Source organism: Lactuca sativa, chromosome 8 (assembly GCF_002870075.4).
Source record: "Lactuca sativa cultivar Salinas chromosome 8, Lsat_Salinas_v11, whole genome shotgun sequence".
Classification (NCBI taxonomy): domain Eukaryota; kingdom Viridiplantae; phylum Streptophyta; class Magnoliopsida; order Asterales; family Asteraceae; genus Lactuca; species Lactuca sativa.
In genome coordinates this window covers 328045829-328063965 of record NC_056630.2, presented here as the reverse complement: position 1 = coordinate 328063965, position 18137 = coordinate 328045829, and the positions used below count along the sequence as shown (strand labels likewise).

Here is an 18137-nt window from a genome sequence, read left to right as displayed (position 1 = left end):
AGCAAGTTAAGGTCATCGCCTACGCTTCGAGACAGCTGAAAACACACGAAGTTAACTACACGACCCACGATCTTGAGCTAGGAGCAGTTGTGTTTGCTCTGAAGATCTGGAGACATTACTTGTACGGAGTGAAAAGCACTATCTTTACCGACCACAAGAGTTTACAACACATATTCGCTCAGAAGGAGCTCAATATGAGACAACGACAGTGGGTCGAGCTACTCAGTGACTACGAATGCGAAATTCGTTATCATCCGGGTAAAGCCAATGTAGTAGCAGATGCCCTAAGTCGGAAGGAATATTCTGGTCGAAGAGTCAAGTCGTTGACAATGACTATCCATTCACACTGGTCTAAGCAAATTCAGGCAGCCCAGCTTGAAGCCATGAAACCTGAAAACGTGACGAGTGAATCCCTTAGAGGAATGGATAAAAATTTAGAAGCCAAGGGTGGCGGAGCCTTATATTTCATGAACCGAATCTGGACACCGAGGCACGGTGGTTTCTGAGACTTGGTCATGACTGAGGCGCACAACACTCGGTATTCCGTCCACTCAGGTTCAGATAAGATGTATCTGGATCTTAAAAAGTTATATTGGTGGCCTAATATGAAAGCATAGATAGCTACCTTCGTAAGTAAATGCCTTACTTGCGCAAAGGTTAAGGTCGAGTACCAAAAGCCCTCCGGCTTACTACAACAACCAGAGATTCCAGAATGGAAGTGGGAGCGGATCACTATGGATTTCATAACCAAGTTTCCCAAGACAACGGGTGGACTTCACACCATATGGGTCATCGTTGATAGATTGACCAAGTCTGCACACTTCCTGCCTATCAAAGAAACAGACAAGATGGAGAAACTTACGAGAACATACATTAGGGAAATCGTACGTCTACATGGTATACTTATATCCATTATCTCAGATAGAGATAGTAGATTCACCTCAAGATTCTGGCAATCGCTACAACATTCCCTGGGAACAAGGCTGGACATGAGCACAACCTACCATCCACAGACCGACGGACAAAGTGAGATGTCACACCCCCGGCCGAGGCGGCGGAATACGTCGGGCTGTGCGACTTAGTTCATGGATCCCAAGCAAATTGAATATACATCACAAGTTACAACAATAACAACGTAGCAGTTACATTCAAATTTAAAGTTCGAATACAAGTTTCATACATATATTAATAGGTTCATAAATTCACCTTAAAAAGTAGGTCGACATAACAAAAACTAAATAAGACTAGATTGCCCGAAAATCCAAGATCAAATCTTCTGTTAATGGTTGGTTCACTGATCTCCTGAGAATACATGTGGTTTGAGGGTCAATACAAAGGTTAGTGAGAGTTACAGGTTTTCTGCTAACCGCAGTAATGATACTTTATAAGTCTAGAAAGTATTTCTTTTGTGGTTAAAACCATGTTTGATAAAGAGTTATATCACAAGTATATCTATACTTGAAATATTTGTTAAAGAGATAAATCATAAGTAAATCCATACTTAAAATATTTAATAAAGTGATAAACCATATGTAAACCCATACTTTAAATGCTTGATAAATAGAGAAAGTGTAGATAAATCCATACTTAAAATGATTGATAAAGAGTTAAACCATAAGTATATCTATACTTAAAATGCTTGATAAAGAGTTAATGTAATGCCCGGGTTTCAGGGCTAAGCATATTTTTCAATGTAATAGTCTAGGTCAACTATTGTAACTCTTTTTGAAGTAATAAAGATGAAATATTTGAGTATTATGTGAATTATGTGTGTTTATGTGTTTATTGTTTAATTATAAATGTATAATTAATAAAGAATAAAAATAAGCGTCAAAATTAAAGTGTGAGATAAGCCCGGTATCTTTACATAAAGTTGTAGTGGTCGAAACAAGGATTCTGGGGATATAAGGAATGTCGAAATCCGAGTTATAATGAAGAAGTTATGACCCGTTGAAGTTTCACGACGGAACCGACGCGACACCAGGAAGCGTAAATAGTGAACTTACGATAGAGCGACTTTTAGCCTTAGAAATCTAAATGAAAGTCGTAATATGTTAAACTGAGAGTCTCCATAAAAAGAACGCCCAAATCTGACTTCGTATGAAGAAGTTATGAGATTTTAAACAGACCAATCCTGTCCCGGCCTGTTAAAAATATAACTTTAAAAATAAAGTCAAAATTAACCGACGGAGTCTAAACGAAAGTTGTAGTGTACGTCTCCACCTACACGTGGATAAAAAGAACGTCAAAAACGGAGTTCGTATGAACGAGTTACAAATTATAATAGCATATTTACGTATTAAAATAAAGTATAAATCATGTATACGTACACATATATATACATATGTATATATCATTAGAAAGGTATCGACGATGCAGTCATTATAAGACTAATGTTGAGTTCTTTCGACATTAGTTTAGTACAAATATCATTAAATCCATTTAAAATAGTATTATAGAGGGGTGTTTAGTTGTTTATATAACTAAAAGGTCATTAAGTAATTATGGAGGGTAGTTTTTGAAAATTCAATTAGTATAAATAAGAGCCTTGGGCTCTCATATTTCTTGCACCATTCTCTTGATTCAAGAGTCTTTCTCTCCTTATCCCCCGAGCATTTCGGTCCTTCTTGATTCGACTTCTATTTCTGTAGTTTAGTATAGTAAGGTGAGCGCTGAAGCGCTGCACGAATCTTTCTTAGAAAGATTCAGCAACGAAGTTCTGCCCCTGCAGAGCCCGACTCCTAGCTAAAACCCCCTTGTAAGTAAGTTATGCTTACCTTATTTTAATATAGCTTATATTTAAAATTAGTATTGTTATTATGAACTTATAATAAATATTTGAGCTATTATTATAACTTATATAAGTGTCGTTATAATATTTTTTTAACTACTCGTGGTACGGGGAATCTGGTTTAAAGGGCCGCATAGGGTTGTTGGATTTCAGAAGTGCTATATGCCAAAATGGTCCTGCCCTCCGGTGTTTTATGTGTGGCCCCTGTCTGTACATAGTGGTTGGAAAATATTGTTTAACGCTTATATAATAATAATAATAATACTGAGACTAATAGTTGGTCACGGTAAATATTAGACTAAAATTTAGCGATAATAATGCTAGGTTTCGTCGAAGGAAAATAGAATCGTTAGAAGCAAGCGCTGCCCGATTTTGGAATCATCACTTTAACAAGTGAGTGCATAGTTACTTTCAGCTAACACATAGATATGAAGTATTTTATATAAATTACGTGCTATGTGTGCATCTTATCTGAATACTTGCTATCTATGCCGGATGAACATTGTTATACATGTTTTCAATGATTTAAACTGTATATGTATTTTATATCTACGAAAATGTTGGGGTAAAACATGGGTAGATGTAATAGGTGATGTGTGATAAAATGATGAGAGGCCTCAATGTTGGTGTTGTTGATTCTGTCATCCGGCGGAGTATGGATGACGACCACAGACTCTTCTAGACAGTCCATTGGAACACTAGCAGGCTCGCAACCTGTAGGTGTTTGTAAACGATGTGTGCACCGGTGTACTCCATCCCCCACATGGTTGCCTTTAGGACATTTATTTCTGAGGAATCCCCTTAACAGTAGTGTCCGTCCCGATAATGATCCTTAGGCTAGGTCCCTTATGATAGGTGTTTAGGGACGTAAAGTGAGGATAACGGGAACGGGTAATCGGGTTATTGTTGATTGATGAAATTAATAAACTTATTTATTGTGGGTTGAAAACCCTATGTGCTCACCAGGCTCCCAAGCCTGACCCACTCAGTTTTATGTATTACAGGTAGTGGCGCTTGAGCATAGATATGATGTTTGGACGAGGGATTACAGATATAGGCCTGTAGATATGAAATAATGTAGTAAGGCTTATATTGTACTGTTTATGCTTTTGATCTGTACGAACATGACATCCCAAGTCTTTTAATGAAATACATTTCTATGGAAATGCTTTTGATAAATCTTTATCATATTTTGTTTTGGGACAAATTCCGCAACACTTTTATTTAAAATGTTACTCTAATCTTTAAACAAAGCATAAACAAAATCGGTCTTTTCTGCCCGTGATTTTGGGGATGTCACAGTTGGTATCAGAGCATTAGTTTAAGCGAACTAGGAATTTGTGGGGTTTCTAGACTTAAACTTAGAATGCTAAGCGATGATTGTGAGGTGGGAGCACTAGCTTATTTTAGGAATTGTGCCTAAAATGCTTTTATGTGCTAAATGCTTTGTGCATGATATACTGTTATTTGTTCGGATCTATGGTCTGTTGCCAACTGGATCTAGAAACTTTATGTGTTTAGGATTCTAAACGTACGACTACGATATTAGAACTAGCATGTAAACGTTTTGGAGTGATAAGGACGATTTAAACGTCTATCCTAAATAAAGATCTAAATTCACCTTATTCGGTGTATAGATCAAGATGGCAAGGACCCGTAGCGGAAACGTGAACGCAAATGGAGATAGGAACCAACCCCCACTAGTTCAGCAAATACCTGTTGTTGAAGAAGTTGCACCCGGGCCAGTCACGATGGCCAGAGTGCAAGCGATGATCCAGGCAATGTTGGATCGTCAAATGGAGGAAACCAGACGTTTGCTCCAGCAAAAATGAGAGGAAGAGACTATTCAGATCGAACAGCCCGAGTTGAAAAAAGGGCAGACTGAGGAGGGAAACTACAGTGGGACTGTTGGTCAAGCCAACCCACCGATAGTTAGGAAAAACAACCAGGATGGAGGAAATGACAGACGTGGATGCAAATACAAGGATTTCATGGCATCCAAGCCACCGAGTCTATCTGGAAGCCCGACACCGGTGGAAGTCATGAACTGGATCTCTGAAATGGAGACGATGTTTGAGAGTTAGGAGTGTAACAACAGGCAGAAGACCGCTCTCACGGTTCCTCTGTTGAAATCTGGAGTGCTAAGCTGGTGGAAGCTACTAGCTGATTCAATGCCCAAAGGTGAAGCAAGCAAGATGTCGTGGGAGGTTTTTCTGGTACAGTTGAAGATGCAATACTGCTCTGAGCAGGATCTTCTGGAAATCAACAACGAATTCCAGAATCTGAAGAAGGGAAGAATGAGCATTACTAAATACGCTGCAAGATTTACTGAGAAAATGAAGCTTGTTCCTCACCTCGTTCCAACTGAACTCTCCAAGGTTAACAAATTTGCCCTCGGATTACCAGCGGACTTCGGTCCAATGGTCAAGCAAACTACCACTCTGAAAGCCACCATCTGGGCTGCTAAGAATGTGGAGACCCAGATACGAGAGAAGGGTCTGGAGAGAGTGGAGGTGGGAGAGAAAAGGAAATTTGACGGATCCTCGAGATCCGGTAAGAAGAGTAGATTCTCGAAGTCTGGTTCGAGAGGAGGAGGATCAGAAGCGAAGTGGTGTGACAAGTGCAAGAAGAAGCATTATGGAAAGTGTGACGGAGGGGTCACTTGTTTCAAATGTGGAAAGTCTGGGCACTACGCCAACGAATGCACGTTCACTAAGAAGGTATGTTATGAGTGCAACGAGGAGGGGCACATTTCAAAGGATTGCCCGAAGAAGAAGGAGGCAGGAAGACCCAACATACCACCAAAGCCGAAGGCGAGAGCCTTCCAGATGATGCTCGAGGATGCGAAGGAGGCAGCAGACGTCATTTCAGGTACCTTTCTTGTAAATGGTTTGCCTACAAATATACTATTTGATTCGGGAGCCAACTACTCCTTTGTGTCGCATAAATTTGGTGGGAAATTAGCATTGCTTATAGAAAAACTTGATAATGCCCTGATTGTAGAAGTTGCCAGTGGCAAATTCGTACCTGTTAGTCATCGTATTAGGAACATCGTCATCGACCTAAACGGAAACGAATTCCACGAAGAGCTATTACCCATACAGTTAAACGGTTTCAACATCGTTTTGGGTATGGATTGGCTTAGCGCCAACGATGCTGAGATTCAATGTCGAAAGAAGATAGTAAGGGTAAACCCACCCAGAAAGGAATCATTTATGGTGTACGGGGACAAACACAGAGTGAATTCTGGAATCATCTCCCTGATGAAAGCCAGGAAATGTTTGTCCAAAGGATGTGCATCATACTTGGCATTCGTAATCGATGCTAAGAAGGAAAAGAAAGAGGTGCAGAATATACCAGTTGTGTACGATTATCCGGAAGTCTTTGCCGAAGATTTTCCCGGATTACCACCTGATAGACAAGTGGAGTTTCGTATAGACTTGCTACCAGGTACAACACCAATAGCAAAAGCACCTTATCGATTAGCACCGACGGAGATGAAGGAGCTTATGACGCAACTTCATGAGCTGTTGGACAACGGTTTCATTCGACCCAGTTCATCACCCTGGGGAGCTCCGGTGTTATTCGTAAAGAAGAAGGACGAAAGCATGAGAATGTGTATAGACTACCGAGAGCTGAACAAGGCAACAGTGAAGAACAAGTATCCATTGCCGAGGATTGACGACCTATTCGATCAGCTGCAAGGTTCGAGCTACTTCTCAAAGATCGACCTTAGGTCAGGATATCATCAGCTGAAAGTGAGAGAGCAGGATATTAAGAAGACTGCATTCAGGACAAGATATGGACACTACGAGTTCTTGGTTATGTCGTTTGGACTAACCAATGCTCCAGCAGTATTCATGGATTTGATGAATAGGGTTTGTAAACCATTCCTCGATAAATCCGTGATAGTGTTCATCGACAACATTCTGATCTACTCAAAAAGCCAAGAGGAGCATGGCAAGCATCTACGGGAAGTGTTGGAAGTGTTAAAGAAGGAGAAGCTTTACGCTAAGTTCTCCAAGTGTGATTTTTAGATCCGAGAAGTCCAATTCTTGGGTCATGTGGTTAACCAAGAAGGGATAATGGTTGGCCCAACAAAAATCGAAGCTGTAATGAAGTGGGAACGTCCAAAGAGTCCCACGGAGATCCGAAGCTTTCTAGGATTAGCCGGATATTATCGACGATTTATCTAAGGCTTTTCTTCGATAGCTGCTCCATTGACAGCTTTGACCCACAAAGGAGCCACATATACATGGAGTGAGAAACACGAAGAGGCGTTCGAGAAGATAAAGAGGAAGTTATGAGAAGCACCGATACTTTCTCTACCCGATGGAGTTGAAGACTTCGCAGTTTACAGTGACGCATCTGGAGTCGGGTTGGGTTGTGTTCTGACCCAAAGAGAAAAGGTGATAGCATACACATCTCGACAATTGAAAGAGCACGAAAAGAACTACCCCACTCATGATTTGGAGTTGGCAACGGTAGTATTTGCCTTAAAAATATGGAGGCATTACCTCTATGGCATGAAGTGCAAGCTTTTCACTGATCATAAGAGTCTCCAGTATCTCTTTAATCAGAAAGAACTGAACATGAGGCAACGACGGTGGCTAGAACTACTCAAGGACTATGACTGTGAGATACTTTACCACCCCGGTAAAGCAAATGTTGTTGCTGATGCCCTCAGTCGAAAAGTCAATCTTGAAAGGAAGAGGCCAAGAGCGTTGAGAATCGAAGTTGTATCGACGATTGTGGAAAGTATCAGGAAAGCTCAAGAAGAAGCTTTAGAGAAAAATGACCGAAAGGAAGAACGTTTGGGCAAAACGATAGTGTTCGGTACAAACAATCGAGGACTAAAGGTATTCCAAGATCGAATTTGGGTACCTAAGACGGGAGGAATAAGAGATCTTCTGATGGAAGAAGCCCACAAGACCATATACTCGATTCATCTCGGTAGCACTAAAATGTATACCGACCTAAAACCCTACTACTGGTGGCCGACGATGAAGCTCGATGTTGCGAAGTATGTGGCCGAGTGCATGACATGTGCGAGAGTTAAGGCACAACATCAGAAACCGTATAAGAGTTTAGAACCTTTACCTATACCCATGGGTAAATGGGAAGACATCACCATGGATTTTGTGACTAAACTGCCCAGGACGAAGAACGGACACGACATGATTTGGGTAGTCGTGGATCGTTTCACCAAGAGTGCACACTTCATAGAAGCCAACGGGAAGTGGTCTATGGATAAGCTCGCAAATGCTTACGTGAAGGAAATTGTTAGACTTCATGGTGTCCCTCTTACGATTGTATCAGATCGTGATAGTCGCTTCACGTCGAGGTTTTAGAGGAGTCTACAAGAGGAGTTGGGTACAAAGTTGTGTTTGAGTACTGCTTACCATCCGCAAACTGATGGCCTGAGCGAAAGAACGATTCAGACACTGGAAGATATGCTGAGAGCATCTACCCTCGAGTTCCAAGGGAACTGGGACGAGCACTTACCTCTGGTAGAATTTTCGTACAACAACAGTTTCCACTCGAGCATCAAGATGGCACCTTACCAAGCTTTGTATGGACAGAAGTGTCGTACGCCGTCTTGTTGGCTTGAAGCTGGAGAGAAGCAGTTTATGGGCCCCGAGATAGTCCATGAGACTACTGAAAAGTTGAAGGTGATTAAGGAAAGAATGTTAGCAGCTCAGGATCGTCAGAAGAGCTATGTTGACAAGAAAAGACGACCGATGACCTTCGAAGTTGGGGATTCGGTTTTACTTAAAGTCTCACCAAGGAAGGGACTTATAAGTGTAACATCCCAAAATTCAAGACTAAAAATTTCTTTTAATAAAGTATCACTTAAAGTAAAATCATCATTTCAAAACATAAACAGAGTATTAGTTTTCAAAACACATGTTCATTATCAGAGTAAAACATTCCCAGGTTAACTAATCTATGGTGTGTGCCATGCGATCGTCCCGAGCTCCATCATCCTCTACCGGAAGTACCTGAAACCAAAACTGAAAGCCGTAAGCACGAAGCTTAATGAGTTCCCCAGATACCACATACCATACAAACCATTCATAGCCAAGAACCATACATAACCGACTTATCCATAATCAAGTAAAGTGCTATGTGCTAAACATAGTCTTGCCATTATGCCACGGGCCGCACGTGGTCTTCCTGGCCAAGCTTGGGCCGCTCCCTGGGTCTTACAAACAAGTACCAAGGGCCACCCCCTGGTCTTATAGACATGTGCCAAGGGCCATCCGCTGGTCTTTTATGCAAGTATCACAAAGACAACCGTACATACTACTCTACTTATCAAAACAGCATACAGTGTTCCAGAAGCCACCTCCTGGTCTTTCATATATAATAGCATACAATGCGCCAGGAGCCACCTCCTGTTCTTTCATACATATTGCCTAGGGCTAACCCCCGGGTCTTCCTATCATACATAATAACATACTGTGTGCCAAGAGCCGCTCCTGGTCTTTAATGCATATTCTAAATGGTCCGGCATTGGTGCGTTAGACCCATACAAACAGTGAGGAGACTCACCTCACACTGCTGAACTCTGCTGATAATCCTCTGGCTGCTGACCGACAACTCTCTGAACTCCTGCTCCACTAGCTCCCCGAGCTACCAATATCAATGCAACACTTAGTCTAACTATCTCCCGAAAGTCAACTAAGTCAACTCAGGTCAAAGTCAAAGTCCTGGTCAAAGGCAACCTTCCAGGTCAACCCTACTCGTCGAGTCACCATACTGACTCGTCGATTTCATAAGTCCAGAGTCCTTCCACTCGCGACTCTACTCGCCGAGTCAGTCCATGACTCGCCGAGTCTATCGATTTCCGAGTCCTGACCTGTCCAACTCACCGAGTCTCTAATCGACTCACTGATTCGAGTCTAAACTCGAAGGGTTTAGGGTTTCGCGACTTAACTCGCCGAGTCCAAGACAATCTTCATCCAACTCGCCAAGTTGTTCTTCCAACTCGTCGAGTTCATGCCCAACTTCATCCTACTCGACGAGCCGTTCATCCCACTTGTCGAGTTCCTCCTCATCTTCAAGCTGCTCGCCGAGTCCACTCAAAGGACTCGCCGAGTCCATCCGGTCCTTCATACATGCAGAGGACTTTTGAGTCATGCAGGGACTCAAATCTGTAGATCTACCATTCCCAAGCCTATTCCTCACGTAAAGTTGCAAACTTTACGTGTAGAGAAAGAGATCTAAGCAAAATACACCATAAACTTAGGGTTTAAGGCCAAGGGGCTTCAACATTGACTCAAGGGCTGATACTTTATGCTTCTCTAGTCCATAAAACACTTGGATCTAAAGTAGCAACTCCAGATCCGGCTTCTAACTCAAATGGGTGTCAAACCATGGCTTAAACGCCCCAAATCTCACAACCATGGAAGACCTAAAGGAGAGAGGGACGACTTATTACCTTCAATATCTTAGAAAGGCTCCACAAACTCCAGATCTATAGTCCCTTCTTGCTCCTCCAAGTTCCCTCTTCCTTTTCCAAGCTTTAATGCACCTTCCAAGGCAAAAAATGGCTCAATCAAAGATTATGACGGCTAGGGTTTGGTATCCAGGGTTGAAGAGGCAGTAAGGGAACCCTAGGAAGAAGATTAAGACGTTTATATAGGCTCCAAGTCCCGAATTTAGGGTTTTCCACGCACAAACCAGACTCGCCGAGTCACCTTGGCCTACTCGCCGAGTCGGTCACTTACTCCTTGACCCGAATCCCGCTCGGACTCGCCGAGTCCCTCCTTGGACTCGCCGAGTCGACCCCTAAAATTAGTGTTTTCTTTCCTTTCTTGGTCCTTAAAACTTTGGGTGTTACAATAAGATTCGGTAAACGAGGAAAGTTGAGTCCAAGGTTTATTGGACCTTTTAAAGTTCTTCAGAAGATTGGGAACCAAGCTTACAAGCTGGAATTGCCTGAAGAATTCAATGGTATTCATAACACCTTTCATGTGTGTTATTTGAGGAAATTCACGGGAGATGTTCCCGACATAATTCCAATCTCAGAGTTAAGGATGGATGAGAATAAAAGGCTGATCGAAGAGCCCGAGGCAATTGTTGACCGTAAGACTAAGAAGTTACGACGCAAGATGGTCGACTTAGTTCTAGTCCGATGGAAACATTCGAATGGGCCAAATCTCACTTGGGAAACAGAGGATGACATGATGAGTCGCTATCCACATCTATTTGCTGATGCATGATTCCGGGACGAAATCATCCTAAGGGGGTGAGAATTGTAACGCACAGGTTTCAGGGCTAAGCATATTTGTCAATGTAATAGTCTAGGTCAACTATTGTAACTCTTTTTGAATTAATAAAGATGAAATATTTGAGTATTATGTGAATTATGTGTGTTTATGTGTTTATTGTTTAATTATAAATGTATAATTAATAAAGAATAAAAATAAGCGTCAAAATTAAAGTGTGAGATAAGCTTGATATATTTACATAAAGTTGTAGTGGTCGAAACAAGGATTCCGGGGATATAAGGAATGCCGAAATCTGAGTTATAACGAAGAAGTTATGACCCGTCGAAGTTTCACGACGGAACCGGCGCGACACCAGGAAGCGTAAATAGTAAACTTACGATAGAGCGACTTTTAGCCTTAGAAATCTAAATGAAAGTCGTAGTATGTTAAACTGAGAGTCTCCATAAAAAGAACGCCCAAATCTGACTTCGTATGAAGAAGTTATGAGATTTTAAACAGACCAATCCTGTCCCGGCCTGTTAAAAATATAACTTTAAAAATAAAGTCAAAATTAGCCGACGGAGTCTAAACGAAAGTTGTAGAGTACGTCTCCACCTACGCGTGGATATAAAGAACGTCAAAAGCGGAGTTCGTATGAACGAGTTACAAATTATAATAGCATATTTACGTATTAAAATAAAGTATAAATAATGTATACGTACACATATATATACATATGTATATATCATTAGAAAGGTATCGATGATGCGGTTATTATAAGACTAATGTTGAGTTCTTTCGACATTAGTTTAGTACAAATATCATTAAATCCATTTAAAATAGTATTATAGAGGGGTGTTTAGTTGTTTATATAACTAAAAGGTCATTAAGTAATTACGGAGGGTAGTTTTTGAAAATTCAATTAGTATAAATAAGAGCCTTGGGCTCTCATATTTTTGCACCATTCTCTTGATTCAAGAGTCTTTCTCTCCTTATCCCCCGAGCATTTCGGTCCTTCTTGATTCGACTTCTCTTTCTGTAGTTTAGTATAGTAAGGTCAGCGCTGAAGCGCTGCACGAATCTTTCTTAGAAAGATTCAGCAACGAAGTTCTGCCCCTGCAGAGCCCGACTCCTAGCTAAAACCCCCGTGTAAGTAAGTTATGCTTACCTTATTTTAATATAGCTTATATTTAAAATTAGTATTGTTATTATGAACTTATAATAAATATTTGAGCTATTATTATAACTTATATAAGTGTCGTTATAATATTTTTTTAACTACTCGCGGTACGGGGAATCTGGTTTAAAGGGCCGCATAGGGTTGTTGGATTTCAGAAGTGCTATATGCCAAAATGGTCCTGCCCTCCGGTGTTTTATGTGTGGCCCCTGTCTGTACATAGTGGTTGGAAAATATTGTTTAACGCTTATATAATAATAATAATAATACTGAGACTAATAGTTGGTCACGGTAAATATTAGACTAAAATTTAGCGATAATAATGCTAGGTTTCGTCGAAGGAAAATAGAATCGTTAGAAGCAAGCGCTGCCCGATTTTGGAATCATCACTTTAACAAGTGAGTGCATAGTTACTTTCAGCTAACACATAGATATGAAGTATTTTATATAAATTACGTGCTATGTGTACATCTTATCTGAATACTTGCTATCTATGCTGGATGAACATTGTTATACATGTTTTCAATGATTTAAACTGTATATGTATTTTATATCTACGAAAATGTTGGGGTAAAACATGGGTAGATGTAATAGGTGATGTGTGATAAAATGATGAGAGGCCTCAATGTTGGTGTTGTTGATTCTGTCATCCGGCGGAGTATGGATGACGACCATGGACTCTTCTAGACAGTCCATTGGAACACTAGCAGGCTCGCAACCTGTAGGTGTTTGTGAACGATGTGTGCACCGGTGTACTCCATCCCCCACATGGTTGCCTTTAGGACATTTATTGCTGAGGAATCCCCTTAACAGTAGTGTCCGTCCCGATAATGATCCTTAGGCTAGGTCCCTTATGATAGGTGTTTAGGGACGTAAAGTGAGGATAATGGGAACGGGTAATCGGGTTATTGTTGATTGATGAAATTAATAAACTTATTTATTGTGGGTTGAAAACCCTATGTGCTCACCAGGCTCCCAAGCCTGACCCACTCAGTTTTATGTATTACATGTAGTGGCGCTTGAGCATAGATATGATGTTTGGACGAGGGATTACAGATATAGGCCTGTAGATATGAAATAATGTAGTAAGGCTTATATTGTACTGTTTATGCTTTTGATATGTACGAACATGACATCCCAAGTCTTTTAATGAAATACATTTCTATGGAAATGCTTTTGATAAATCTTTATCATATTTTGTTTTGGGACAAATTCCGCAACACTTTTATTTAAAATGTTACTCTGATCTTTAAACAAAGCATAAACAAAATCGGTCTTTTATGGCCGTGATTTTGGGGATGTCAGAGTTAAACCATAAGTAAGTCCATACTTAAAATGCTTGATAAAGAGTTATACCATAAGTAAGTCAATACTTAAAATGCTTGATACACAGAGAAACCGAATCCGTGGTTTCTAATTAAAGAGTCTAGTTAATGCCTATAGTGAGTCCTATAACCGAACTATGTGACCAGTTATAATCCCTGCACGACGCTTCATTAGACGTCGTAGTTATACTAAAGATAAATATGTATATGCTTCGATTGATCAGTCGAGGTTGTAGCTAGCAACCGCAGGTGGGGGTGTCAACCCGTATAGATCTATACATACATATCTCGCTCCGAGGATTAACGGTTATAGTTAAATGGGAATACTAAGTGTTTAAACGTAGGTAATGAATACTGTCTCACTATAGAGGCCATTAACTAGGTTATACAGTAAAGTTTCACAATAAAAGCTGAATAAGTTCGATAAATCCGTAAAAATGTATGTCACTCGCTTAAATAGATAAAATGGTTCTTCACATGCATGAATTACTTCTAAGATATAATTGTTATAAACTGTACATATAATTGATAAATATGTTTGTACATGCTCAATGTAAGTGAAATAAGTTATACACATGACTAATCATATTTTTAAACACATGTATATTGTAAAGAAATCAGTTTACAATACATTATTTTGACAATAATAAGTATTAAAACTATATATATATATATATATATATATATATATATATATATATATATATATATATATATATATATATATATATTTAGCATGTTTATAAACACATTTCATAACCTGAAAATATATTTATATATATTTCACATGTATTCCCCCCCTCCCCCCCCCCCCCAAAAAAAAAAAAATAATAATAAAACATAAAAAGGGGCCGTAACACTCACTCTTGAAGCGTAAACGAGTCTCGAGGGTGAAATTTGCAAAGGTCGTTTTGTGACGTTCCGTTCTCTTAAAGAAGAATCACCGGTTCTATTTAATTTTACCTAATAACCAAAAGGGTACTTTTGATATTAATGATTAGGTATGGAGTGGTTTTTTATTAAAACAATTAAATTCTAGGGTTTAATCTTGCTAAAAGTTTTCAACAAGGGACTGATCTTGTAAATTATTTCAAAAACAGGGGCTGAAAGTGCATATTCTCAGCCTAAGTTACAGTTTTGTACCCATCTTGCAAAATTTTTTTGAGGAAAGGGGCTGTTCCTGATTATTTTAATGATAGTTTAGGAGTTAGGAGTCAGTTTGTAAGGAAATTACATGGGAGGGGCCATTATGTTTATTTTGAATTCAAGTTTGGAAGACGGGGGTCTGATTGGTAACTTGATACATCTTCAGGGTCTATTTTAAACGAACTAAATAAAAGTTTACACAGTGTCGTCTTCTTTCTTTCGCTACAGATACATGAACTGGAACGAGACCCGTTCGTTGGGTCTCTTAGTTCTCGGCTGTATGCTCGACGGTGGGTCATCGGAACGAAATGGATAGGATGGAAATAACTTACCGGAGGCATCTCGGCGGAGGTGGTGTCGGAGAATGGCGACGGTGGCAGTGAGCGGGGATGTAGGTGAGTGGCAGAGCTCCGGCGGCCTCTTCCCGCCTGGTTTTAGGTTGGGTTCTGGTCCAAATCAGCGGAGAAAACAAATGGTAGTGGTGTTTGGTGGTGATTTGCAATTGAGAGGAGGGGGTATAAGGTGGTGGTCGATTTATTCATAGTGGTGGAATGTGATTGCTGATCGGAGTTTTCATGGTGGCAGCAACCCCAAAGGAAGGATGGCAGGGAGTGGTGTTGGGTGGCACACATCGGAAGCTCCCATGCTCCGTCCCTGGGTTTCGTCCGGCGAGATTGACGAGAGAGGGACGAAGAAGATGGCAGATGGTCGGAGGGGTGGAATTCCGACAGCAGCAACAACGGTGAGTGATGAAGTGGGCGTCAGCGATGGGTGGCAGTCGATTGTAGTCGACGAGTTTGCCCGTTTTCTCCTCTGTTTCGAGCGGATTTCGGCGAGAGGGAGAGGTTGTAAGAGGCGGACTACAATGGGGTGGTGTTGGGATGATTTCTGATCAAGAGGAGGTTGCCTAAGAGTAGCGGCAGTAGGCGGCTCACGGTGGTGCAATGTTGTTTTTATGGTGGGGATATGGTGGAACTTCAAATCTCACCAACAATTTGAGCTTTTAAGATAAAGAATGGAAAGAGATTTATCAGATAAGTTAAAGGGATACATTTGAGGGGTAAGACAAATTGGCTTTCTAAGATTCGTTTGTACATCAGTTATCAATGGAGTCGTATGCAGACTGCATAATGCAGTCGTATGCAGTGAGGAAGAAGACCCAATCTTCCCAGTTTCGGCATAAATGGTCCTTGTAATTTGGCAGTCTAACCAATCCCATCTAATCTCATATATCGTCACAGTTTCAGGAAATTACAAATCTGCCCCTAGACTAATATGCTTTGGTGAAATAAATTTATTGAAATTACAAATCTGCCCCTAAACTAATATGCTTTCGTGAAGTAAATTTATTTAAATAAACATGCGTATTATTACTTTTATTTTATTTATTCATGTTTGTTATGTTTATTTAAGTATTATTTTTTTTTTGTTATTCTTTTAGATAAATTAAGGGGTACTTGGCGAATAATAGTTTGAAGTTCAACGGCTCCGAAACCCGAACAAATTTATTTATTTATTTTTGCGAGTTTGTAAATATTTTGTTAAAACCATATAAATTCATTCATGATCACTTTCAAGAAAACAATGTATCAACATTATCTCATTACAAATCCCAAGATCATAACATATCAATAAAACTCTATGCGTGTGTGTGTACTGATCATGTCGGCGCCTTCCCGCGATCATCGCTAGTACCTGAAACACATAACACAAAACACTGTAAGCACGAAGCTTAGTGAGTTCCCCAAAATACCACACATAACACATACTAGCCACTCGAGGCTATAACTCTGCGGGACCTTGGGCCCTAACTCTGTGGACCCTCTGGTCCTAGCTCTGTGAACCTTCCGGTTCTAACTCTGATATACACACGACATAAATCACATAGAAATAATGCAGTGCAACACATCATATAAATAGCATACAATAATTGTGTCACATACTCTAATTACCACTCAAGGTAAAGTATAGTGAGAAGACTCACCTCGGATGTCTCGATAATATCTCGCTCACGTAACACTGATCTAGCCTCTGCCTAAACACATAAACGATCATCCCAATTAATAACGACACTCCAGGCTAGATTAAATCCTCACACGTCCTCTAAGAAGGCTAAAAGACCATTTTACCCTTCAAACAGTTCACAAGTCCAATTGTTGACCATACCCTAAAAGTCAACAAAAGTCAACAGTCAACCCTTTGACCAGACTTGCCGAGTGCACAACTGTGACTCGGCGAGTTTAGTCATGAACTCAAGTCTCAAAATCCCCAATGACTCATCGAGTCACTTCCCCAACTCAGCGAGTCACCAACTGTGTGATTCATGGGGGAAAACTATCCTACTCGCCGAGTCTGTTCTTGGACTCGGCGAGTTCATGCCATGCTCAAACTCAAATGACCTCCTGAGGTCAGATCCGTTCCTCTAACCCATAGATCTGGCCTCCTTAAGCAAGATAAACACGTAAATTTTGGATCTTGATGCCCATGCAAAGATCTAATGGCTCTATTTGAAGAAATGGCCTCAATATGCCACCCTAAGCTCATATCTCCCAATGACACCCATAAAGATCAAGGAGTTAAGGTCTCTGGACCTCTTTGGATCCAGATCCAAAGTCTCAACACAAGAAGGGACCAATTGCTCCACAATTCATACTCTAAAGGGGCTAGAAATCCTAACTCTCAAAGATTAACACCAAAAATGAAGAAGGATCGAATATGTACCTCAATATGAAGTCCCTAGGCTCTAAAATCCGTAGAATAGCACCCTCTTCATGTCACCACTGTGAATTTTAAGCTATGTAATCTATACATTCAAGTTAATGTGAATCAAAAACTTTAACCAAATACAAGATACAAGTACTATAGATAGTCATCAAACAATTGGAGACCCTAGAAGTTTTGGTTAAGTCCATTTTGGACTAAGACTTCCTTATTGGATCCAAATGGACCAATAAGCTTCCAATTGAACTATCATGGGTTTAGGACCCTAATTGGGCTCTAATTGGACCCACATTCGTTTATTTCAATATTTTGGGCTAGGTAGAACCTAGAAGGAAATAAAACACAAGTTTTGATCCATAATTAAACCTAACCTAGCTTAATAAAGCACAAAAATCACAATTTTATTTTATAAGTCCAATAAATACCCTAAACTACCTCTAATGATGGGCTTGGGGGCAAAAGCCCAAATTTTTCCTCTTTCCCTTCATATTCTCGGCCCAAGGCCCAAATCCAAGGGGAATTGACTAGTGTTGCCACCTCACTATTACCTAATGGATTTCTAGGCATATATCACATACCTCCATGCATGTATCACTTCAAGAGTCACTTCTTTCTCTCTTCTCTTCTTGCTCTCGGCCAAGCATCATCACACACACCAAAATATCTCAACTTTCTCTCTAGAACACTCAAAGAACTCTCCTTCCCTCCCCTCTCCAAAAATCTCGAAATTTAGGGACTTTCCAAGAGGATTTTGCAAGTAA

General features: G+C 40.3%; 1 long non-coding RNA gene across 1 annotated transcript; it reads right to left on the bottom strand.

Moving 5' to 3' along the window:
- Positions 1 to 8624: 8624 nt before the first annotated feature.
- On the bottom strand, positions 8625 to 15818 carry LOC128128077 (uncharacterized). Its single transcript, XR_008225689.1, has 3 exons — positions 14988 to 15818; positions 14374 to 14472; positions 8625 to 8793 (listed from the first exon to the last, which is right to left on the bottom strand). It is a non-coding gene; the product is annotated as an uncharacterized LOC128128077 (long non-coding RNA).
- Positions 15819 to 18137: the final 2319 nt, after the last annotated feature.